At 46.8% G+C, this 27,072-nt stretch overlaps 1 non-coding gene across 1 annotated transcript; it reads right to left on the bottom strand.

The window, feature by feature from the left end:
* Positions 1-21,977: 21,977 nt before the first annotated feature.
* LOC144496201 (U2 spliceosomal RNA) lies at positions 21,978-22,170 on the bottom strand. Its single transcript, XR_013498388.1, has one exon. It is a non-coding gene; the product is annotated as a U2 spliceosomal RNA (small nuclear RNA).
* Positions 22,171-27,072: the final 4,902 nt, after the last annotated feature.

Raw genomic sequence — 27,072 nt, 5'->3', positions numbered from 1 at the left:
TCCAGATGCAGCGGCCTGGAAATGTGTTGAAGCTACACACATTCTGCCAACAGGTGGCTCGGCACCCGGTATGGTGGGCAGTCTGTACACCAACCTTCCGTGCCAAGGTGATGCCAAATTGGTAGAGGTGGAAGTATGGGTGGCCAGTGTTGGCATTAAAAATAGGCATGTCCAAATTGATGCCTGTTTCAATCATATTGATTCCTTGATTTTTGACCTATTGACCTCTCAAAACAAAATGGGAACATAAGAACATAAGAAATAGGAGCAGGAGTAGGCCATCTGGCCCTTCGAGCCTGCCCCGCCATTCAACAAGATCATGGCTGGTCTGAAGTGAATCAGTTCCACTTACCCGCCTGCTCCCCATATCCCCTAATTCCCTTATCGATCAGAAAACTATCTACCCGTGATTTAAACATATTCAACGAGGAAGCCTCCACCACTTCAATGGGCAGAGAATTCCAGAGATTCACTACCCTCTGAGAGAAGAAGTTCCCCCTCAACTCTGTTCTGAACCGGCCCCCCCTTATTTTGAGGCTGTGCCCTCTAGTTCTGGTTTCCCTTCTAAGTGGAAAGAATCTCTCCACCTCTACCCTATCCAGCCCCTTCATTATCTTATATGTCTCTATAAGATCACCCCTCATCCTTCTAAACTCCAACGAGTACAGACCCAATCTGTTTAATCTCTCCTCATAAGCTACACCCCTCATCTCCGGTATCAACCTGGTGAACCTTCTCTGCACTCCCTCCAAGGCCAATATATCCTTTCGCAAATAAGGGGACCAAAACTGCACACAGTACTCCAGTTGCGGCCTCACCAGTGCCTTGTACAGTTGCAGCAAGACCTCCCTGCTTTTATATTCTATCCCCCTCGCGATAAAGGCCAACATTCCATTCGCCTTCTTGATCACCTGCTGCACCTGCTGACTGAGTTTTTGCGATTCGTGCACAAGGACCCCCAGGTCCCTCTGCACAGTCGCACGATGTAATTTTTCTCCATTTAAATAATATTCCAATTTACTATTATTTCTTCCAAAGTGGATAACCTCACATTTGCTAACGTTATATTCCATCTGCCAGATCCTCGCCCACTCGCTCAGCCTATCCAAATCTCTCTGCAGACTTTCCGCGTCCTCCACGCAATTCGCTTTCCCACTCACCTTCGTGTCATCAGCAAACTTGAATACCCTACATTCAGTCCCCTCCTCCAGATCATCTATGTAAATGGTAAACAATTGAGGCCCCAGCACCGATCCCTGCGGCACGCCACTGGTCACCAACTGCCAACCAGAAAAGCACCCATTTATCCCAACTCTCTGCTTCCTGTTAGATAGCCAATCCCCAATCCACGCCAACACCTTACCCCTAACTCCGTGTACCCCAATCTTCTGCAGCAACCTTTTGTGAGGCACCTTATCGAACACCTTCCGGAAATCTAAAAACACCACATCCACCGGTTCCCCTCTGTCAACCGCACTAGTGACATCTTCATAAAAGTCCAGTATATTCGTCAAACACGACTTTCCCTTCATGAATCCATGCTGCGTCTGCTTGATCGAACCATTCTTATTCAGGTGCTCTGTTATTTCCTCTTTAATAATGGACTCTAGCATCTTCCCAACTACGGACGTTAAGCTAACCGGCCTGTAGTTACCCGCCTTTTGTCTACTTCCTTTTTTAAACAGCGGCGTAACAGTAGCTGTTTTCCAGTCAGCCGGCACTACCCCAGAGTCCAGCGAACAGCCATTCCTTGCCCTCATATTCACCCTCGTATTCTCTCGCTCTCTAATTCATTTTCACAGCAGGCTCCTTTGACCTCTCTGTCTCACATGGCCTCGTTATTCCCATTATAAGCAGGACCAACTCTGAACACTCTCCACCCATATCCTCATTCCAGGCCCTAACCCTTCCTCCTTCAGTGCTCACCCCAGAGAGACTATCCCCCGATTCTAAATCCCAAATTCTCCAGTCTTTGGTCCTCCATTCCGCCTCAGCTCGTCTGTTGATGAAACCCTTATCCACGCCTTAGTTACCTGTAGACTTGACCGTTCCGGCATGTCGCCACCTCCCACAATCTACCCTCTGTAAAGTTGAAGCTGTTCAAATCTTCACTGCCTGTGTCTCTGCTCACACTCAGTTCAAATCACCCCAGCTCCCTGTCAGGCAAGGCCCTGATTTTAACATTTCCATCCTTGCTGCCAAATTTCTCACCCTTTCCCAATTCCTCACCCCCTTCTGTCTCTATAATCTCCTCCATTCCCACAACCCTCCTAAATATCGGTGCTCATCCACTCCTCTGGGACATCCCCAATTTTAATTGCTCCACCATTGGCGGCTCTGTCTTCTGCAGTCTGTAGGCCCAAAGGCCTTGAATCGCCTTCTTAAGTCTGCCCATCTCTCAACCAATCACCAGACTCATCTTTGTTAAAGTTTAAAGAGATGGGACATGGTCTAGTTGGTCTTGATCCCAATGTTGAGGCCCTAGCCCTCTATACGTGTTTTAATCCCCCACCCTGGCCCACTCTAGTCTATGCTGGTGTTTGGCGACATAAACTGCCTCCTGTTCAAAGCCCATTGGGCGCGATCTTACTGCTCGCTCCTGCCACGCTCCCGCTGCAGTGAAGACGGAGATTTTGTTAAGAAGTCAAATCTCCGTTCACTGCAGCGGGATGGGAAAATCCCACTGGCGTGAACGGTAGGAAAATTCCAGCCATTATGTTTAATATTCCTCTTTTTCAAGCAGATAACTACATGCCTTTGAAAAGTGTTCATGAATTCTGCTTCAATAACATTGTACAGGAGCCAATTTCACACCTTCTGCGTGAAGACATAGGCCACAATTTTACCCCCCCCCCCCCCCCCCCCCCACCGCCTCCACCACCACACCCCCCTCGCTGGCGGGTTCTGAGGCAGGGATAACGAAAAATATCATGGATGAGATTCCCTCTGGGATCCTGCCCACCCCGACCCAGATGATTTCACAGTGAGGCAGGCAGGACATTGGACAGGAAGTCCACCCATAGCCCTGTTACATAGAAAGAAGAAGAAACATAGAAAAACTACAGCACAAAACAGGCCCTTCGGCCCCACAAGTTGTGCCGAACATATTCCTACCTTCTAGGCCTACCTATAACCCTCCATCCTATTAAGTCCCATGATAGAAACATGGTTACGGCTCCTAACTGCCCACTTAAGGCCTTTACCCGCCCAGCCTCAATCTTTAGGCTGACAGGTGCCCAATGACAAAGGGTGGGAAACTGACAAAGGAGGGGGGGAGGGGGAGCTTCAATTGGAAGGCCCCATCAGACTGGGGAAGCCTCCCCTCAAGGACCTAGGAGCTGCGGCCCTCCTCACCCCCCCTCCTCCCCCCCCCCCCCCCCCCCCCCGGACTACTCTCCAACTATGAGTTTACCCCTCCTCCCAACGGCCCAGGGGTTTCTTACACCCTTCTCCCTCCCACCCACCCCCCCAACCCTGCCAGGGACCCCTGGTCCTCCCTGATGTGCACTCCCAGGATCTGGGTTCAGGTATGGCACTGCTGTACCTCTTTTGATGACTGCAGCACTGTGCCTTTAGAATTATAGAATCCCTACAGTGCAGAAGGAGGCCATTTGGCCCATCGTGCCTGCACCAACAACAAACCCACCCAAGCGCTATCCCTGTAACCCCACATATTTACCCTAGCTAATCCCTCTGACACCAATGGACAATTTATCATGGCCAATCCACCTGACTCGCACATCTTTGGACTGTGGGAGGAAACCGGAGCACCCGGAGGGAACCCACACAGACATGGGGAGAATGTGCAAACTCCACACAGACAGTGACCCAAGTCGGGAATCGGACACGGGTCCCTGACGCTGTGAGGCAGCTGTGCTAATCACTGTGCCACCGTGCTGCCCATTAATCTACCCTCTGTAAATTCTGCCTGGAGAGGCTGGAGAACTGTCGGCCAATTTGTTTGGCTGCCAACTCTCCAAGGTGGGTCGTCTGTCCAAGTGAGGACGGAGATCTCACCTGCTACCAATTGAGCTTGAAATGCCAGTGGGCCTGTCAGGGTTGGCAGGGATGCATTCCCCACTGACCCTCAGGGTAACAGGCACCAAGCGCTCACCATCCTGAAAATTCAGGCCACATTCATAAACACTTTAAACTTGTTTCCTTCCATTACTGTCTCACCTACCACTTGAAGAATGATATTCCTACTCATCTTGTCCATCAGGTTACCCTAACCTTTTAAGCCCTCCAGCCGGAACTTTTGCTGTACTAGACTGATATAGGATGACACTGGGCTGAATTTTCCTGGAATTTGGCCGATAACAGGTGGGAAAAGCAGCATTGAAGCCAGCAACAGCAATGTCATCTTTCTCTGCAATATCGTCCCGGACTTAGTGTCAAAAACCCAGTGGCAGATGCCGGCGCTTAGCCCCTGAAAGATTGGGCTGACATTTTTAAATGCCACCCCAGGGCAAAAGAGTTCACTTGGATCCACGTGGCGCTCCAGTGAGGTACTGAGGAAATGCTGCACTGACAGAGGTGCCGTGTTCCAAGTGAAATGTTAAACTGAGGCCCTGTCTGCCCTGCCAGGTGGATGTAATGATGCCTTGGCACCAACGGACAGAGGAGATCCATCCACCAGGTGTCCTGGGAAATATTTATCTTCCAGTTAACTTCACTAAAACAGATTATCTGAACATTATCATATCGCTGTTGGTGGAAACTTGCTATGCGTGAATTGGATGCCATATTGCAACGGTGTCTACATGTGAAAAGCACTTCACTGGCTGTGAGGAATGTTGGGACATTCTGAGGCCATGGAAGGTGCTACATAAATGTAAGTCTTTCTTTGAATATATTAAATCCAACATGAATTCTCATGACTGACTATCAGAATCCCTACAGTACAGATCGAGGCCATTCGGCCAATGGAGTCTGCTATGACAACAATCCCACCCTATCCCCGTAACCCCACATATTTACCCTGCTAATCCCCCCCGAAACTCACCAACGCAGATCCCATTCATAATGTGCCAGTCCCTTTCACAGGACCCGACTGCTCTGCTGTGTATTTCCAGCACTTCTGCTTCTAGTTCAGATTTCTGGTTTCCTACCATTCCACTTTTTCCGTCTGACAGAGAGTGAAAGCAGATTTCGTTGCTGTAAAATTGCTGGATTGTATGGAAATGATGACAAAGGATTAACAACATAAGCGGTTTACTAGAGTTCTTTAGTAGCTCCCACATGCTGAGTGTGTGGCCCTCCCGGGGAGAACTCCCATGCTACATCCCTGTACATTGAGGGCATGTACATGGTTTGCTTTGCCCTACATTCTGTCGTTTCGACCCCTGGGTGTCCTTGGTGGAATTCATGGGTATAGTGTCTCTCCAGAGAAGTGGGGATGACGAACCTCTGGCCACACAATATCAGTCCGTCTTATCATAGAATCCCCGCAGTGCAAAAGGAAGCCATTCAGCCCATTGAGTCTGCACCGACTCTCCAAATGACCATGGGCCAGAGTTTGCGGCCTCGCTTGAGCAAGACCGGAAATTCCTGGCTGAGGTCAACAGGCATTTCCGTTGTCCGCCCCTCGCCCGCTCCAATTCCACGGTGGGCAGGGTTGTAGAATTGCGGCGCGTCTTACCCAGTGATCCAGCCACTTCACTGTAACAGGGAATGGTACTTAGATAAACAATTTGTCATACCTAGGACATGCTCTAAGACATGTTTGTCCTCAGGAGTGGACATCTGCTGTATAGTCATTATCTTACCTGGATCTGGCTTCACATCATCAGCTGTGAGCAGGTGGCCCATGTAAGGAACTTGGTTGACCCTGAATCTGCATTGAGCAGAGTTGAGCACTAACTGTCTGGTCCTGATTCTGCCGAGGACCAAGCATAGATGTGCATCATGTTCTTACGTTGTACAACCCCATACCAGAATGTCATCAATGATGATTTCACAGGGTTGTCCTGCAAAGAGCTGTTTTATAGACTGTTGGAAGACCTCATTACCAGTGGAGATCCCATAGAGCATGTGGAGGAAATGGTATCTGCCTACCGGAGATATGAACGTAATGAACCTCAAGGATTCTTCTTCCAGAGGGATTTGCCAAAATTTGCACTTTCGGGATGTTGAACACCTTATCATTGGGCAGGTCAGCTCTGACCTGTTCAACCATCTTCATGGGATGGTGGGGTCTCAACAGTGCCTTATTCAGATGAACTGGGTCAATGCAGATCCTGATTGTGCCATCTTTCTTTACCACAGCCACCCGCGGTTTCATCTATGGGGTTATGATACCCAGTCTTGCCAGTCGATTCAATTAATTGACTACTTTCTGTTTCATGGCAAGGGTTATTCTTCTTGGAGCACAGATAGCAAGCGGTACTGAGTCATTTAGGTCTTTGTATTCTAACATCTCTGGGTCTTGGTGCCATAGGTTGTGTACATCGGGCCCAAGGTGGATTCGTCCCTGTGCATTGCTGTCATGGAGACCCAGCTGCGGTTTTACACCTTGGTCAACTACGTGGAATTGGAACTTGCATTGTGTGCAGTGCAGGGTGACCACACCTTCTATATGTATGGCTTGCCTGCCATATGTGAGGTGAGTTACCTTGGTGGTGGAACCGAGTGCAGCACAGAGCTCAATACCCCACAGAAACAGCTTCAGCAAAACATTTTTCTCCGGTGTAGATTTTGAGTTTAAATTTTGCATTGCTGTGTTTTAATGTTATGAATATTTCACCTTTCCCCGTGATCAGCCCCTGTTAAAGGAAACACTTTAACAGTAAAAAGTTTTGAGCGACTCAGTGCTTTGGTTGTTTCCTCCAGCTCATTTACTCTGTCCGTATTCCAAACCTTGGAGGGGTAGACGGCTGCAATGTGGCCAGTGGAAGCGGCAACTTAGAATCCCTACAGCCTATCAAGCCTGCACCAACCACAATCCCACTCAGACCCTATCCCCACAACCCCATACATTTACACCCTAGCTAATCCCTCTGACACCAAGGGGAAATTTAGCATGGCCAATCCATCTAACCTGCACATCTTTGGACTATGGGAGGAAACTGGAGGGAACCCACGCAGACAAAGGGAGAACGTGCAAGTTCCACACAGACAGTGACCCAAGCCAGGAATCGAACCCAGGACTCTGGCGCTGTGAGGTAGCAGCCCTAACCACTGTGCCACCCTGCCACCCCCAAATTGCTGTGGCTTGGACTTAGGAGGGTGAATCCATTTGCCACAACTGTTGCAATGCTTATTAAGTGCAAAGCACGCATTCCTTTCTTGTGGAATCTGGCTGCTGCAGTTCAGGTAGGGTGTTTTCTGTAGGGTGAAAACTTAGTTTCTCTGAATTCCTTGGTACATCTGTCAGACTGCTCATTTAGCATGTAGATACTCATGGCGGATTCTAACATGCATTTTTTTTATCTTGGAGCAACCACTTTCACGCAGCATCACTATGTATTCCACAAACTATACGGTCTTTTACAAGTTCCTCAGTGAGAGTGCCAAACACACACTTGTTCACTTGAAGTTCAAAGCCGAAGCATTTGGTTGCAACATCTTGTCGAGTTTCTAGACAGTGGTGTAAAAAACATGTCAGTCTATCGTGACATTTCTTAAAGATGCACATCACAGAATCACAGAATATTACAGTGCAGAAGAGGCCCTTCGGCCCATCGAGTCTGCACCGATGCTTGAAAGGTCCTGACCTGCCCACCTAATCCCACTTGCCAGCACTTGGCTCATGGCCTTGAATGTTATGATGTGCCAAGTACTCATCCAGGTACTTTCTAAAGGATGTGAGGCATTCCACCTCCACCACCAAAGAGAACAAAGAACAAAGAAAATTACAGCACAGGAACAGGCTCTTCGGCCCTCCAAGCCTGCACTGGCCATGCTGCCCGACTTAACTAAAACCCCCTACCCTTCCGAGGACCATATCCCTCTATTCCCATCCTATTCATGTATTTGTCAAGACGCATCTTAAAACTCACTATTGTATCCGCTTCCACTACCTCCCCCCACAGCAAGTTCCAGGTACCCACCAGTCTCGGTGTAAAAATCTTGCCTCGTACATCTCCTTTAAACCTTGCCCCTCACACCTTCAACCTATGTCCCCTAGTAATTGACTCTTTCACCCTGGGAAAAAGCTTTTGACTATCCACTCTGTCCACGCCCCTCATAATCTTGTAGACTTCTATCAGGTCTCCCCTCAATCTCCGTTGTTCCAGTGAGAACAAACCAAGTTTCTCCAACCTCGCCTTGTAGCTAATGCCCTCCATATCAGGCAACATCCTGGTAAATCTTTTCTGTATCCTCTCCAAAGCCTCCACATCTTTCTGGCAGTGTGACGACCAGAATTGAACACTATATTCCAAGTGCGGCCGAGCTAAGGTTCTATAAAGCTACAACATGGCTTGCCAGTTTTTAAACTCAGTGCCCCGGCCGATGAAGGCAAGCATGCTGTATGCCTTCTTGACTAACTTTTCCACCTGCATTGCCACTTTCAGTGACCTGTATACCTGTACACCCAGATCCCTCTGCTTATCAAGACTCTTAAGGGTTCTGCCATATACTGTATATTTCCTATCTGTACTAGGCCTTCCAAAATACATTACCTCACATTTGTCCAGATTAAACTCCATCTGCCATCTCTCTGCCCAAGTCTCCAATCGATCTATATCCTGCTATATCCTCTGATGGTCCTCATCACTATCCGCAAATCCACCAATCTTTGTGTCATCCGCAAACTTACTCATCAAATCAGTTACATTTTCCTCCAAATCATTGATATATATTACAAACAGCAAAGGTCCCAGCATTGATCCCTGAGGAACGTCACTTGTCACAGCTCTCCATTCAGAAACGCACCCTTCCACTGCTACCCTCTGACTTCTATGACCGAGTAAGAAGTCTCACAACACCAGGTTAAAGTCCAACAGGTTTATTTGGTAGCAAACGCCACTAGCTTTCGGAGCGCTGCTCCTTCGTCAGGTGAGTGGGAGATCTGTTAACCTTACTGAAGTCCATGTAGACAACATGCACTGCCCCACCCTCATCAGTCATCTTCGTCACTGCCTTGAAAAACTCAATCAAGTTAGTGAGATATGACCTCCCCTTCACAAAACCATGTTGCCTCTCATTAATACATCCACTTATTTCCAAGTGGGAGTAAATCCTTTCTCAAAGAATCCTCTCCAATAATTTCCCTACCACTGACATCAGGCTCACCAGCCTGTAATTACCTGGATTATTCTTGCTCCCCTTCTTAAACAGAGGGACAACATTGGCTATTCTCCAATCCTCTGGGACCTCTCCTGTAAGAAGTTTAACAACACCAGGTTAAAGTCCAACAGGTTTATTTGGTAGCAAAAGCCACACAAGCTTTCGGAGCTGCAAGCCCCTTCTTCAGGTGAGTGGGAATTCTGTTCACAAACAGAGCATATAAAGACACAAACTCAATTTACATGAATAATGGTTGGAATGCGAATACTTACAACTAATCAAGTCTTTAAGAAACAAAACAACATGAGTGGAGTGAGCATCAAGACAGGCTAAAAAGATGTGTATTGTCTCCAGACAAGGCAGCCAGTGAAACTCTGTGGGGGTTACAAATAATGGGACATGAACCCAATATCCCGGTTGAGGCCGTCCTCGTGTGTGCGGAACTTGGCTATCAGTTTCTGCTCAGCGACTCTGCGCCGTCGTGTGTTGCGAAGGCCGCCTTGGAGAACGCTTACCCGAATATCAGAGGCCGAATGCCCGTGACCGCTGAAGTGCTCCCCAACAGGAAGAGAACAGTCTTGACTGCTTGTAAGTATTCGCATTCCAACCATTATTCATGTAAATTGAGTTTGTGTCTTTATATGCTCTGTTTGTGAACAGAATTCCCACTCACTTGAAGAAGGGGCTTGCAGCTCCGAAAGCTTGTGTGGCTTTTGCTACCAAATAAACCTGTTGGGCTTTAACCTGGTGTTGTTAAACTTCTTACTGTGTTTACCCCAGTCCAACGCCGGCATCTCCACATCATGACCTCTCCTGTAGCCAGTGAAGGTACAAACATTTCTCTCAAGGCCCCAGCAATTTCCTCCGTTGCCTCTCTCAGTATTTTGGGGTATGTCCCATCAGGCCCTGGGGACTTGTCTGCCTTAATGTTTCTCAAGAACCCCAATACCTCCTGCTTTTTGATCTCAACATGACTCAAACTATCTACTCACCCTTTCCTAGATTCATCATCCACCAAGTCCTTCTCTTTGGTGAATACTGACGCAAAGTACTCATTTAATACCACACCCATTTCCTCTGGTTCCATACATAGATTCCCTCCCCTGGTTACCCTCTTGCTCTTTATATATGTATAAAAAGCCTTGGGATTTTCCTTAATCCTGCTGGCCAATGATTTTTCGTGACCCCTTTTAGCCCTCCTTACTCCTTGCTTAAGTTTCTTTCTACTTTCCTTGTATTCCATATTTACTTCGTGTGTTCCCAGCCTCTTAGCCTTGACAAATGCTTCCTTTTTCTCTTTGACTACGCTCACAATATCTCTCATTATCCAAGGTTCCCAAAACTTGCCATATTTATCCTTCATCTTTACAGGCATGTGCCGGTCCTGAATCCCCATCAACTTATACTTGAAAGCCTCCCACATGCCAGATGTTGATTTGCCCTCAAACATCTGCCCCCATTTTACATTCTTCAGTTCCTGTCTAATATTGTTGTAATTAGCCTTCCCCCAGTTTAGCACCTTAAGTTGAGGACTACACGTTTCTTTATCCATCAGTACCTTAAAGCTTACTGAATTGTGGTCACTGTTCCCGAACTGCTCCCCTACTGAAACGTCGACCACCTGGCCAAGTTCATTCCCCAATACCAGGTCCAGTATGGCCCCTACCTTAGTTGGCCTATCTACATACTGTTTCAAGAAGCCCTCCTGGATGCTCCTTACAAACTCTGTCCCATCCACGCCCCTAGCACTAAGTGAGTCCAGTCAATATAAGGGAAGTTAAAAGTTCCCACCACAACAACCTCCCAGGCAGCGCATTCCAGCCCGTCATCACCCTCTGGGTAAAAAAGGTTTTCCTCAAATTGTTCAAAATTTTTGCAAAGCTTCACAAGCTTTTGAATGAAGTAATTTCTTTTCATTTCAGTCCTAAATGATTGGTGCCTTATCCTGAAACTGTACCCCCACATTTTAGATTCCCCGGCCACTGGAAACAATCTCTCAGCACCTACCCTCGTAAGCCCCTTTAAAATCATGTAGGTTTCAATGAGATCACCTCATTTTTCTGAACTCCAGACCCAATTCACTTTGTGCCCCATCATAGCACAAGCCCCTCTACACTAGGTCCACTTTAGTGAAGCTTTGCTGTACAGCCTCCAGTGTAAATGTATCCAAAGTGATCCATGACAACTGGATCCTCCCCTCCCACTCCAAGTTCCTTTCCATGAGGAGACGTCCTTAACCCTGGCTCGGGTCTTCAAGGTTTTCCTCCTCTTTGGAAGGCAAATAATTCAGATTTTCCAACTGCCTCCTGGCTTGCTAGATCCAACTGCATGCACGTTGGTACTTTCTTTGATTTATCAGACAGACCAGCATAACAGCGAATGTGCCATTCTTTTTTAAAGAAAAGAGAGGCGGCACGGTGGCACGATGGTTAGCACTGCTGCTTCACAGCGCCAGGGACCCAGGGTTCGATTCCCAGCTTGGGTCACTGTCTGTGTGGAGTTTGCATGTTCTCCCCATGTCTGCGTGGGTTTCCTCCGGGTGCTCCAGTTTCGTTCCACAGTCAGAAAGACGTGCTGGTTAGGTGCATTGGCCGTGCTAAATTCTCCCTCAGTGTACCCAAACTGGCGCCGGAGTGTGGCGACTAGGGGATTTTCACAGTAGCTTCACTGCAGAGCCAATGTAAGCTACTTGTGACACTAATAAATAAACTTTTTTTAAAAACTTAACGATCTTCCGATTATTGGCGATATTTTCATTGAGAATAAGTGAGTCAATGCGATGCAGTCCTTGTGCTATCCCAACCCGCTCCTGACACCACGTAAAGGAATGGTGACAAAGGACTAACATAAACAGTTTACTAGAGTTCTTCAGTAGTTCTTACATACCGAGTGTGTGGCCATGCCAGGAGAAAACTCCCACACTAGCCACACTTATCTGTGTACAGGACATCACAGCATACTCACCAACACACAGTCTACAGTTGCTATCATACTGGGTAAACACTGCCTGTGGTGAGCTGTATGTTTCTCAGTCTTTCCAACCATTCACATTGCCCCACTGGGATCTCCTGCCACAACAAACGGGAACAACTATCATTCCTGAGGGTGGTGTTGCCTCTTTTTGTGGGATTGATGGCAATGTGGTTGTAACTGGAAGTGAGTGCTGCAATATGACCCCAGTGGGAAGACATTCCGGCAATTTCCCACGCCCGTTTCCGGCAGCTTTGGCTGCTGGCCTGTTCTGCAGTTTGAAGGGAACTGTGCTGAGTAACAGACCCAGCATCAAATACCATTGATTACAGCAATTTATCCACCGGGACATGATTAAAAATGAATTCAAATTTTGAATTAAAAACACTGGCAAAAAGATTGCAAACACTTAACAGCGAGATCGGCAATAGCAATGTGGCAGCATTGTTAAAATCAAACTATTGTGACTGTTTTTTTACCAAAACTACAAAGGAAACACTAGGTGGGATTTTAAAGCCAGCCCGACCCGAGACTGGAAAATCCCGCCCAAGGTTAACGGACCTTTCCATGATCCGCTCCTCACCCGCTCCGATTCCTATGGCGGGCCGGCGGTAGAATTCCGGCGGGCATATTTAAATTTGCAAAGTAAAAGCTGAACATTTCAAGCTCAACAGTTCATTTTGAATTCCCCTACAGTGCATCAGAGGCCATTCAGCCCATCAAGTCCACACTGACTCTGACCCCTCTCCTATCCCTATGACCCCCACACATTTACCATGGCTAACCCATCTAACCTACATATCTGGGACCCTAAGGGATAATTTAACATAGCCAATCCACCTAACCTGCACATCCTTGGACTGTGGGAGGAAACCAGAGTACCCGGAGGAAACCCACGCTGACACGGGGAGAATGTGCAAATTCCACACAGTCACCCGAGCCCAGAATTGAAACCAGGCACTGTGAGGCAGCAGTGCTAACCACTGTGCCACTGTGCCATCCCACTGCAGCATCAGTTTTGTGCTCCAGTATCTGGAGTGGGTTTAACACCAGAACATTCTGACTCCGAGATTATGTGATGCCACTATCCCCTTCTTCCTTCTCACCCCCTCCCTCCTCCAAGCCACAATTAGCATGTAGCAAAAACTTTTATTCCCCACTTAAATGTAGAGGGAATATCACAGAATCTCCTACAGTGCAGAAGAGGCCATTCGGCCCATTGAGTCTGAGTATCTTACCCAGGCCCTCTCCCTCACCCTATCCCTGTAACCCCACACATTTACCATGGCTAACCCATCCAACCAACATATCTGGGACATTAAGGGACAATGCAGCATGGCCAATCCATCTAATCTGTACATCCTTGGACTGTGGGAGGAAACCGGAGCATCCGAAGGAACTCCACGCAGACACAGGGAGAATGTGCAAACTCCACACAGACTGCAATTCCCAAGGCTGGAATTGAACCCCGGTCTCTGACGCTATGAGGCAGTAATGATAATCACTTGAATTTTCCTGTACACAAAAAGCAGGACAAATCCAACCAGCCAATTACTGCCCAATCAGTCTACTCTCGATCATCAGTAAAGTGGTGGAAGGGGTCATCAACAGTGCTATCAAGCAGCACCTGCTAAGCAATAACCTGCTCAGTGACGCCAAGTTTGGGTTTCGCCAGGGTCACTCAGCTCCTGACCTCATTACAGCGTTGATTCAAATATGGACAAAAGAGCTGAATTCCAGAGGTGAGGTGAGAGTGACAACCCTTGACATCAAGGCCGCATTTGACCGAGTGTGGCATCAAGGAGCCCTATCGCAACTGGAATCAATGGGTATCAGGTGGCAAACTCTCTGCTGGTTGGAGTCATACCTGGCACATAGGAAAATGGTTGTGGAGCGTCAGTCATCTCAGCTCCAGGACATCTCTGTAGGAGTCCCTCAGGGTAGTGTCCTAGGCCCAACAATCTTCAGCTGCTTCATCAATGACCTTCCCTGCATCATAAGGTCAGAAGTGGGGATGTTCGCTGATGATTGCACAATGTTCAGCACCATTCGCGACTCCTCAGATACTGAAGCAGTCCATGTTCAAATGCAACAAGACCTGGACAATATCCAGGCTTGGGCTGAGAAGTGGCAAGTAACATTCACGCTACACAAATGCCAGGCAATGACCATCACCAAGAAGAGACACTCCAACCACCGCCCCTTAACAGTCAATGGTGTTACCATCACTGAATCCCCCACTGTCAACTTCCTTGGGGTTCCCATTGACCAGAAACTCAACTGGACTCACCACATAAACACAGTGGCTACAAGAGCAGGTCAGAGGCTAGGAATACTGTGGCGAGGACTCACCTCCTGCCTCCCCAAAGCCTATCCACCATCTACAAGGCGGAAGTCAGGAGTGTGATGGAATACTCCCCTCTTACCTGGATGGGTGCAGATTCAACAACACTCAAGAAGCTTGACACCATCCAGGACAAAGCAGCCTGCTTGATTAGCACCACATCTACAAACATCCAGCGCCAGGGACCCGTATTCAATTCCCAGCTTGGATCACTGTCTGTGCGGAGTCTGCACGTTCTCCCCGTGTCTGCGTGAGTTTCCTCCGAGTGCTCCAGTTTCCTCCCACAGTCCGAAAGACATGCTGGTTAGGGGCATTGACCATGCTAAACACTCCCTCAGTGTACCCGAACAGGCGCCGGTGTGTGGCAACCAGGGGATTTTCACAGTAACTTCATGTAAGCCTACTTGTGATTAATAAAAAAACTTTTTTAAAAAGGGATTCAGCAGATTCCAAAGATTCACAATCCACTGAATGAAAAAGCTTTTCCTCATCTCAGTGTCCTAAATGGTCAATCACTTATCATCAGACTATGATCCCTAGTTCTATATTCTGCAGCCAGGGAAAACAGGGACAAAAACACTCTCCTATTTTCCTTGCCAGGGAAACATAGTGAAGTCCTCTAAGAATTGTTTCAGTGAGATAGCCCCTCATTCTTCTAAACCCAGAGAATATAGGCCTGGTCTACTCAATCCCTCCTCACAGGACTATCCCCCCATTCCAGGGATTAATCATGCACCATCATTGTCCTATTACAAGTATATTGTTCTTTAGGCAAAGAGACAAAACTGTACACAGTACCCCATGCATAGACTCATCAAAGACCTATATATCTGATCAAGACCGGCCCGGTGGCACAATGGTTAGCACTGCTGCCTCAGAGCACCAGGGACCCAAGTTTGATTCCCAGTTTGGTCACTGTCAGTGTGGAGTCTGCGCATTCTCCCTGTATCTGCGTGGGTTTGCTCCGGATGCTCCGGTTTCCTCTCACAGTCCGAAAGACATGTTGGTTAGGTGCATTGGCCCTCAGTGTACTTGAACAGGTGCCCGAGTGTGGTGACTTGGGGACTTTCACAGTAACTTCATTGCAGTGTTAATTTAAGCCTACTTGTGACACTAATAAATAAAATTTAAAAGAAAACCTATACTCCAACCCTTTCGTAACAATGGCCAATATACCCCTTGTCTTCCTAATTGTGTGATGTACCTGCATACTCATTTTCTATGATTCATGTACAAGGACTTCTAAATACCAACATTTACTAGTTTCTCACCTTCAAAAAGTATTTTGCTTTTCTTCCTAACAAAGTGGATAATTCCATATATTATATTTAATCTGCCATCTTCTTACCCAAGCACTTAACCAGTCTGCATCCCTTTGCTGCCTCTTTGTGTTCTCCTCACAGCTTACTCTCCCACCTAGCTTTGTATCATCAGCAAAGTTGGATATAATGGCACTCAGTCTCCTCAGCTAAGGCATTGATATAGGTTGCAAATACATGAGACCTAAGTACTAATCCGTGTGGCATTCCACTAGTTATATTCTGCCAGTGTCTCAGAGTCCTTCAGAAATCTCATGTGTGCAATCTGAGTTAGGACCTGCCCTTGGGACAGAACAGAATGGATAGACGGATCTTTCCTAGGACTATATAAACACAGATAAATGCCATCCAATAAGTTTAAGTTTATTTAATAGTGTCACAAGTCGGTATACATTAACACTCAAAAAAACGCAGTTGCTGTGGAAATCCCCTAGTCGCCGCACTCCGGCGCCTGTTTGGGTGCACGGAGGGAGAATTTAGCATGGCAAATGCTTCTAACCAGCACGTCTTTCGGACTGTGGGAGGAAACTGGAGCACTGGGAGGAAACTCACGCAGACACAGGGAGAACATGCAGACTCCGCGTAGTCACCCAAGCCGGGAATAGAATCTGGATCCCTGGCGCTGTGAGGCAGCAGTGTTAACCACTGTGCCACCATGCCTCCCATGTACCAAACTAACATCAAAATGGATGAAAACATCCACCGAGCATCAGTCCACCTCTGCACCTAGTCACCGAGAATCAAGCACTCGTCAATAGGCTACCAAAGCAAGTTTTACTGCTGTGCCTTGTGCAGGCAACACAGCATCTAGATTGATGCATGAAACAGATGGCTGGATATAGCGAGAGCCAACTGAAAAAGCATACACCATACCAACTCAATGAAAAACATCCACTCCAGCTCATGCATCTGGTCCAGTGTTCTGCCCTAACTATATTTATTATTCCACAGACCCATGGATTTAACTCAACTGCTTCCAACTGGATATGCTAACAATGACTAGTTGCTGCTGATGTTTCTGCCAAAGTTAATTTAGCCCCAGGAATCAGTTCTAGTGTCACTCTTGGACCTCAGCTTTTTGGGAATATTTTTCCATTGCCAACAGGATGGAAGGAGATCAGGAGAGCATCACTCTACCCCCCACACTCCACCACCAACACCCCTTCGAAAGAGCTTTCATTCTGCTTTTAGATTAGACCCAAACTTTAATATTTTTATTCAGTTTTACGGTATCATTGTCCTGCTGTTGAGGGATTCCTAGAAGACTTGGTGTGCTATGTGACCATAGATCCCTTCACAATTGTTTGGAGCTAAAGGGTCATCTATCATTCAAAATACTCAAACAAACATTAAATGCACTTCAGAGGTGCTCAGGCTTCAATCCATGTTTGCCACAACTTCAGAGTTACACTCTATAGTAGAGCAAACCCAGGGAGTGTGGGCTACAGCAGGAGAGGAATGAATGGAAAGGGTTAAACACTCAGCCTGACTGTAGTATTCACACTCACTGTGGGCAGACATGACAAATTGCCATATCCCAGACAGCACTAACACTGTCTCACCCTAGGTGAGATCTTTCCGAGGTCACAGCAACATTAAGAGAATCGATATCTTATCAAGGCTTCACGATGTCTAGAGGAGCCATTGTGCCTCTGGAAAACTAATCAAGTATCAGGGAGATGGGGACAATTAACACAGCATCAAAATTGGTTTGACAAACACAACGCTTTGATATTGTAAACAGGTAGACAGGATATGACCAGAAAACAATTAAAGTTAAAGTACACAGGACAATGGATCAACATAATGTGATCAAAACAAAACTTTAACAAAGTTAAAGTAACAATCTGATGACCTAATCGAAATGTTGCACTTTGTGCCGTGAAAAAGTATAAGAATATGTAAGAACCTATGATTAGCAGAGTAGCTCGGAAACAAACTGGAATTACAGCTCTGAGTTCTGCTCTCCCTCATGTATGTTGAATAAAGCCGCTTTTGTTGAAGTTCTATATGGTCTCGGAAAACTCAGTTTGTTCATTCTCTCCAACACACTCCCTGCAAAATCAAACAGAATGGAATGAGAATACCTCTGAAATCCTCTCACTCCCATGTGTCTGAAGGGAGAACCTCAGCCTGCAACTCTGGGGTAGCGACTGGCTGTAGTTTACCGGTAGTGTCCTAGTGAGGTTAGTAAGCCAATTTGCCACAATCTTGTTGCTGGTCTCCTGTACACCATACATTGTACTGTGTAGCGTACGTTGCACTGGGGTCCATTCCCCAAGTGGAGTGCTACCGAATTTTGGGAGGGAAAGGGGGGAGGGGGATGTCAGAGGGAGGGAGGGAGAGGAGGTGGGAAAAGGAGAGGGAGAGGAACAGGGGGAGGGGAGGGAGGGAGGAAGTAGGAGAGGGGAGGAGAGAGAGATAGGGAGGGGGACGGAGTGAGGGAGGGAGTGTGAGGAGGGATATTGGGACGGGGATGTGGGGGGCAGAGGTGAGCAGAAGGTGGAGAGGGGAAGTCGGGGGGAGGCCTCACTGTCTATAAAAGGCAGGAAAATCAGCACCCGCAGTCTGTCCATCTCTCAACCTTGTCAATCACCTGAATGGTCTTTGTTAAAGTTTAAACAGATGGGAACATGGTCTGGTTGGTCTTGATCCCAATGTTAAAGTCCTAGCCCTCAATGCATGTTTAAATCTCCACTCTATTCTGTGCTGGTGTTTAGCCACACATCAACTGCCTCCTGCTCAAAACCCATTGGGTGTGATCGTACCGCCCGCTCACGCCACGCTTCCGCTGCAGGGAAGACGGAGATTTTGGCAACAAGCCAAATCTCCATTCACTGCAGTGGGATGGGAAAATCCCACTGGCATGAACAGCTGGAAAATTCCGGCCATTAAGTTGAATATTCCTCTTTTTCAAGCAGTTAACTACATGCCTTTGAAAAGTGTTCATGAATTCTGCTTCAATAACATTGTACAGGAGCCAATTTCACACCTTCTGTGTGAAGACATTGGCTAGAATTTTACACTCCCCCACACGACCACCCCCCACCTCGCTGGTGGGTTGTGTGGCGAGGTAGCAAATGGATGAGATGGAAGTTGGGAGGGAGAGGGGAGGGAAATTGGGAGGGGGATGTGGGAGGGGCAGGGGTGAGCAGAAGGTGGAGGGGGAGGAGGCGGAGGAAGGCCTCACTGATCATATAAGGCAAGAAAGGCAGCACCCAACGACCTCCCTTGAAGGACCTTCCAGAAGAGATTCAAGCCTTTTTCCCTCCTTACCTGGCCCAGCTCCTAGAACTTGCTGCATGACTCAGCAGTGACCACATCTCCCAGTGGCGCTGCTGAGTCTTCAGAGCTGCCAGCCCTGTGATTGGCCCGACAGCATCAGGAGCCCGTATGCCACCTTTAACTTGTTGGTGGGGCCACAGGTGGCCAATAAGGAGGCAAAATTGCTGAACAGGTTCCACTGCCAGCATCTGTCAGCTTGGGGAGCCACATTTTACCCTAATGTCGGGATCCCAGCCCCACTCAGACTTTGAAAATATATCAGTCAATGAAAAGTTAAGACGAAAACTATTCCCATTGCACAAATGCTGGTCAACAGTCCAAAAGCTTTGAAAGAGACGTTGGGAATTAAAGCTGATGGATCAAGAAGGGGAATTTGGAAAGGATTCTTGGTGGAAGATCAGCATAAAGCTTGTGGCAAGTATGGGTGGGGGACAATATTTTTCTTCACGACTTTTAAGGCCTTGGTTCCAGGAGCAATACTGAAAAATGTAACAACTGTTGTTTCATTTCTCCCAAATCAACTCACAAATCTACCTGAAAAACTGAGGTTTAACTAACAATGGACGTGTGGAATTTCTGCAGGAGAAGGGAGGTCGGGGGGGGGTGGTAGTGTTGTGGAGGGGGGGTACTGTGGGGAGTGGGGGTAGTTGTGTGGGGGAGTGTTGTGAGGGTTGGGGGTAGTTGTGTGGGGGAGTGTTGTGAGGGTTGGGGGTAGTTGTGTGGGGGAGTGTTGTGAGGGTTGGGGGTAGTTGTGTGGGGGATGGGGGTAGTTGTGTGGGGGAGTGTTGTGGGGGTGGGGAAGGTTGTGGAGGAGGCAGAGGGAGAGTTGTGGGAGTTGGGGGTAGTTGTGGGGGGGAATGCTGTGGGAGATGGGGGTAATTGTTGGGGGGTGGGGATAGTTGTGGAGGAGGCAGAGGGGGAGTTGTGGGGGATGGGGGTAGTTGTGGGAGTATTGTTGTGGAGGAGGCAGAGGGGGAGTTGTGGAGGATGGGGGTAGTTGATGGGAGGGAGTGTTGTGGGGGGTGGGGGTAGTTGTGGGGGGTAGTTGTGGGGATGGGGGTAGTTGTGGGGGGTAGTTGTGGGGATGGGGATGTGGAGTGTCGGGGTTGCGTGGGGGCTAAGGGAATTTGAAAGATTCAGCCCAGACTGTTTACAGTGTTTTTCACTAATCATCCACTTCAAACCCTGCCAAAAGTTTAAAGTTTATTTATTAGTGTCACAAGTAGGCTTACATTAACACTGCAAAGAAGTTACTGCGAAAATCCCCTAGTCACCACACTCTGGCACCTGTTCGGGTACACTGAGGGAGAATTTAGCATGGCCAATGCATCTAACCAGCATGTCTTTCAGACTGTGGGAGGAAGCCGCAGGACCTGGACAAAATCCACGCAGACACTGGGAGAACGTGCAGACTCCGCACAGATAGTGACCCAAGCCGGAAATTGAACCCAGGTCCCTGGCACTGTGAGGCAGCAATGCTAACCACTGTGCCACCCATAGGCTCTCCCCTGACGACATTTACTATCTGCTTTAACTTTCCACATCGGCTCCAAACATACCAGCGCTGAAAAGAACGTTAGTCTTGTCTCTTTATTTCCATTTTACGTCACTTAAACTCCATCAGAAATCTTGTCTGAATCTCAATCTTGTTGATGCAAGCAGAATGATTAAACAACAACCCGAAGTTTACCTTCTCATTCTAGCCTGTTTGTGATAACACCACTTGTCCCTGGCAGTAAACAGTTCTACTCATTGCTGCAACTGGTAAAACCCGTGTAATTTAAAACACATCAGTTAATTGCCGCAATTAATTAAACCGTCAATTAGGGCTACTGCATGACTGGATGGCCCTGTTATCCAGGTTTGCAACACCTGCTGTTTATTTATCTCATTTATTTTTTGAAGTGGTAAAAATCTGGTTAAATGACATGAATTTGCCTCAAAACAAATCCAATGATGGGAGTCTCGTAATGAACAGATGAGCGAGAATAGCTGGAATGTTTTCCTGTAGGACATTAGTGAACCAGTTGGGTTTTTAAACCGCATTCTGTGTCACTTTTTTTTTACTGATAACAATATTTACTTCCAAATCTATTAAACGGAATTCAAATCTTTCATGCTGCCAGATACGAACATAAGAACTAGAAGCAGGAGTAGGCCATCTGGCCCCTCGAGCCTGCTCCACCATTCAATAAGATCATGGCTGATCTTTTCATGGACTCAGCTCCACTTACCCAACCACTCACCATAACCCTAAATTCCTTTACTGTTCAAAAATTTAACTATCCTTGCCTTAAAAACATTCAACGAGGTAGCCTCAAGTGCTTCACTGGGCAGGGAATTCCACAGATTCACAACCCTTTGTGTGAAGAAGTTCTTCCTCAACTCAGTCCTAAACCTGCTCCCCCTTATTTTGATGGTGGGATTTAAGTGCATGTTCTCTGGATTAACGCAGGCCTTTGAGATTTCTAGTCTAGTAATATAATCACCGCTCCAACGTACCTTTGCACATGATTCACATTGCTGCTTTGATATCACTTGTTAGTCGTCGGGTGGCTTGGGATGGCACAGAAGAAGTACTTTGGCTACGCCAACCACGTAGTCAAAAGAAGTTAGGCTGTCTGGCCCAGTAAGTGGAGCCAGTTTAGCCACATGACGGGCTGTGACCTGATAGCTTTGTTACTTCTCTGATTTTTTTAATACTTTTCCAATTCAATCAAATCAAATCCAATTCAGAGTCTCAACAAGTTGAGACATTTCAGATCCAGGCTGACAAGACAGGGCGGGAGACCAAAACCACCCTGTCCTGGGCCTGATCGACATGAGTCAAGCTGATTGGAGAAGGGGGAGGATCCTCCTCCAAGACTTGAGCTCATTTGCATCTTAGCCAAAAGGCCGAGATGCCGCTTTAAAAAATTGCTTCATATGGAACATATGAAGCTTCAGCGTAACCCAATGACCCCAACCAAGTGCAGGCGATCCATACTACACTTGATCTTAGCCAAAAGGCCGAGAAGCGAGGGGAATCACAGTTGCAGAGATGACCACTCTCCTGACACCTCGGAGTCAAGGTGTGTTGAGGATTAACCAGACAATGCACAGTGAGTACTCAAATCTTTTAAGCTTTTATTACTCGCGAGTCAGGAGAACAGGCACAGTGAATTTTACTATGATGTTCTAACAGAGTTCTGCAGAACAGTATCAGTTACAGACCATAAGACATAGGAGCAGAATTAGGCCACTCAGCCCATCAAGTCTGCTCCGCCATTCAATTATGGCTGATATTTTTCTCACCCTCATTCTCCTGCATTTTCCTCATAACCCCTGACCCCCTTATTAATCAAGAACCTATCTATCTCTGTCCTAAAAACATTCAATGACCTGGCCTCCACAGCCTTCTGCGGCAAAGACTTCCACAGATTCACCACTCTCTGGCTGAAGAAATTCCTCCTCATCTCTGTTTTAAAGGATCGTCCCTTTAGCCTGAGGTTGTGCCCCCTGGTTCTAGTTTTTCCTACTAGTGGAAACATCCTCTCCACGTCGACTCTATCCAGGCCTTGCAGTATCCTGTAAGTTTCAATAAGATCCCCCCTCATCCTTCTAAACTCCAACGAGTACAGACCCAGAGTCCTCAACCATTCCTCATATGACAAGCTCTTCATTCCAGGGATCATTCTTGTGAACCTCCTCTGGACCCTTTCCAAGGCCAGCACATCCTTTCTTAGATATGGGGCCCAAAACTGCTCACAATACTCCAAATGGGGTCTGACCAGAGCCTTATACAGCCTCAGAAGTACATCCCTGCTCTTGTATTCTAGCCCTCTTGACGTGAATGCTAACATTGCATTTGCCTTCCTAACTGCCGACTGAACCTGCACGTTAACCTTAAGAGGATCTTGAACAATGACTCCCAAGTCCCTTTGTGTTTCTGATTTCCTAAGCATTTCCCCATTTAGAAAATAGTCTATGCCTCCATTTCTCCTTCCAAAGTGCACAACCTCACACTTTTCCACATTGAATTCCATCTGCCACTCTCCTAACCTGTCCAAGTCCTTCTGCAGCCCCCCTGCTTCCTCAATACTACCTGCCCCTCCCTGTACTGTCAGCCAATAGTATTTAACGTCATTTCAATCCTTCATTCGCATCCTTATCACCTATACATGCAGCTGTGCAGAATCCTTGACAAATTAGCAGGCAACGTTCAGTAAACATCCGTGTTTTCTTTAACCACAATCAGCACTTGGAACATTCTGTGTTTTCTCCAGAACCCATTCAGGCTGCAGACTCAAATCTATCACCTGCTAATGGCTGGTTCCAACTTCCAAAGGTGCAAGATCTAATACCTTACACTCCTGTCCAGTGTGGGTGATCTGCCGCTCCCTCTTGTTCCAGCTATTGATGACCTGTGCCCTTTCCGAGGTGCCCTCCACTTGTCCATTCAGTCCGCGGGATCCTTCACGTTTCGGTGATGCCCACCTACCGAGATCCCACCGTATTCCTTTCTCACCGTTTCCACCACATTTGGAAATCACACAAGTCATCACTGGCATTGTGAGCTGCGTGAATCAGCTGTGAGGATAAGAAGGAAAGATGGATGGAGATTGGAAATCCAAAGAGAAATGTTGAACGCGACTATATTTGAACTGAATACTCCACACTATTCTGTTGTGAAGTTGAGTTTGTAAAGATGTAAAAGAATTGTCAAATATGCTGGAGGGAAAGAAAACAGTGTGTGGTCCTTATAAAAGCTGTTTTTGAGTTCTGTGCTAAAATGCAGAATACACACAGACTCCAGGTTGCTGTGTTTTGTTTCAAAAGGACTAAGCATCAGGGTTGACTTGCAACAGGTTTTTGCAGTCAGCCAGCCTATCAGTTTAAAAAGGACCATCAACTATTAAGAGCCTATCAGATTTGAATTTGATGGTGTTGACAGCATCAAACCAATCCTGGTGTGAGGAAATTGCGAGGTCATTGCAGGTATAAAGGCCAAAGCAACATCTCCAGAGCTCAGGGCAGCCATTCGAAAAGTCAGCATTCATCCTTAGAGCAGCTCTCCACCCCAGCCAGTTTAAATAGCTCTGAAGAGAATTATCCAGCTATCTAACAGAAGGATACTGAGTCAGAAATACCTTAGAGACAGCAGAAAACTACAGAAGAACTCCAAAGCTTTCAAATTCCATCAAGCCTGGTTGTATAATTTCTTTGAGAGTGATTAAAATTCTGTTATTACTGTTTTGGTAATGAATGTTCCTTGTATTATTTGAACAGCATTTGAGTTGAACCGTGCCTTAATTAATATGTTACTTGTTTGGTTAAAGTTCCTGGTTATTTAAATAAAATACCTTGTTAATTATTCACTTAAAGCGAGTGTCAGGCCTTTATATTAATGAATCTCTAAACACTAATTAAGAACAGATAACATTTCCCCAAATTTTTTTTTTGTACTTTTCCAATTCAATCAAATCAAATCCAATTCAGAGTCTCAACAAGTTGAGACATTTCCGATCCAGGCTGACAAGACAGGGCAAACGACCAAATCACCCTGTCCTGGGCCTGATCTACATGAGCCAAGCTGATCAGAGGAGGGAAAGTAATACCTCCTCCAAGACTTGAGCTCATTTGCATCTTAGCCAAAAGGCCGAGATGCCGCTTTTAAAAATTGCTTCATATGAAACATATGAAGCTTCAATGTAACCTAATGACCTCAACCAAGTGCAACATCCTATCCATACTACACTTGATCTTAGCCAAAAGGTCGAGATTATGACGCGAGGTACAGGGGATTAACCTCTGTGTCGTAACAATTCTCTGTTCAATTTATGGACTCTAAGACCACAAAGAATGCCCAGCACCACCCCCATCTTCCAATTGGGCACTTTACAACCTTCCGGACTGAACATTGAGTTCAACAACTTCAGAGCCTAAACTCTCCCCTCCACATTCACCCCATTCCCATTTATTTTATTCTATTTCATTTCCTTTTTATCTTATTTATTCATTTTTCTGATTATATGTTTTTTTAATTTTCATTTCTTCCAGCATTTCATTTGTCAAATTCTTAAAAATCTCACTTCCCATCATGTTTATGACCTCCTCCCCTCCCCCACCCCCATTAGGGGCATCTGCCACATGTCTCAGGTTCTCCTTCGACACTCTGTGCCTTTGCGCTGCCGTTTACACATTCTGATCCCTTAATGGGCCGTTATTAGCACCCTTCTTAGCCATGATCACCACCATTTACATTCCCTTTGTCTTTTTGTCTATGACGTCTTTGTCAATTATACCCCTCACCTGAACAGTATAAACCTTCTTTCTTTGTCTTTAGTTCTGACAAAGAGTCCTCCTGACTGGAAACGTTGGCTCTATTCTCTCTCCACAGATGCTGTCAGACCTGTTGAGATTTTCCAGCATTTCCTGTTTTTTGTCCCCACCCCCAACCCCCTGCCAAGTTTCCTTGCATTAATATTCACGGATGTAAAGTCATGAGGAACGCGTGTGCAATTGCATGACACGTGCTCGCTATTGATTTGGAAAATCAGCTATACATCCTTAATTGACCGTATCATTCATATTAAGAGTGATGTGATGCTGTCAGGTTGAAGTTAGGGCTAGATAGCTCCAGTCTGTGCCCTCTTCAAGTATATCACCCTGCTAGGAAGAATTAATCACCCTATTATCTCAACAAATGGCACGTATTTGGAGTTCTTCGTGGACTGTGGGTAAACTGCCCCATAGTGCCCAAAGATGTGTAGGTTAGGTAGATTAGCCATGGCAAATGCATGGGTCATGATGTGGAGATGCCGGCGTTGGACTGGGGTAAACACAGTAAGAAGTTTAACAACACCAGGTTAAAGATAAACCTGTTGGACTTTAACCTGGTGTTGTTAAATGCATGGGTTACAGGGATGGGATGGTGAGGAGGGTTTGGTTGGGATGCTGTTTTAAGGGTGGCACGGTGGCACAGTGGTTAGCACTGCTGTCTCACACTGCCAGGGACCTGGGTTCGATTCCCGGCTTGGATCACTGTCTGTGTGGAGTCTGCATGTTCTCTGTGGGTTTCCTCCAGGTGCTCCAGTTTCCTCTCAAAGACCAAAGATGTGCAGGTTAGGTGGATTGGCCATGCTAAATTGCCCCTTAGTGTCAGGGGGACTAGCTAGGGTAAATCCATGGGGTTATGGGGATAGGGCCTGTGTCGGATTGTGGAGAGTGCAGACTCGATGGGCTGAATGGCCTCCTTCTGCACAATAGATTCTATGATAGCTGGGAGTGCTGTCACTCAGATGAGAAAATAAACGGGGACATCGTTGGTTCTCCCAAGTGGTTGCAAAATATTCCCATTTTGAGGAAGAGCAGGGGATTCATCCCAAGTGTGCCGGACATTATGCATTATTATGAAAGCAGATCAGCCGGCCACTATCACATTGTTGTTTGTGAGAGCTTGCAGTGCGAGAATTGACTGCCATGTGTTCTATAACGTAACAGTGGCTCACTTCCAGGAGTACTTCAGTAGCTGCAAAGTACTTTGGCATGTCATGAAGTTGTGAAAGGCGCTACATAAATGCAAGTATTGCTTTTTCTACGTGTGGGTAAATTCTTGCTGATTCCATACCCAAGGTGGATTTAATGAGGGCAGCTGAATCCACCAGCAAAGTGGGTGGCACCCCCTCTAACTTCATCTCTGGGAGTCCCTTATTTGTAGCAGGAATTCTGCCGCTATGGCTCCAGGCTCCATGGGATACAATGATTCCTCGATTCGGTGACTTCCCCAGTGAGGCAAAAATCCCATCCCTGAGAGCTGACTGGCCAATCAAAGACCAGATGCCCTCCATTCCTGGCAGTGCCAGCAGGCTTTGACAAAGGGTCATCTGGACTCGAAACGTCAGCTCTGCTGAGATTTGCCGACATTTTCTCTTTTGGAGCAGG

Source organism: Mustelus asterias, chromosome 7, assembly GCF_964213995.1.
Source record: "Mustelus asterias chromosome 7, sMusAst1.hap1.1, whole genome shotgun sequence".
Taxonomy (NCBI): domain Eukaryota; kingdom Metazoa; phylum Chordata; class Chondrichthyes; order Carcharhiniformes; family Triakidae; genus Mustelus; species Mustelus asterias.
The sequence above is the reverse complement of the archived record's forward strand: the minus strand, read 5'-3'. Positions and strand labels throughout refer to the sequence as shown.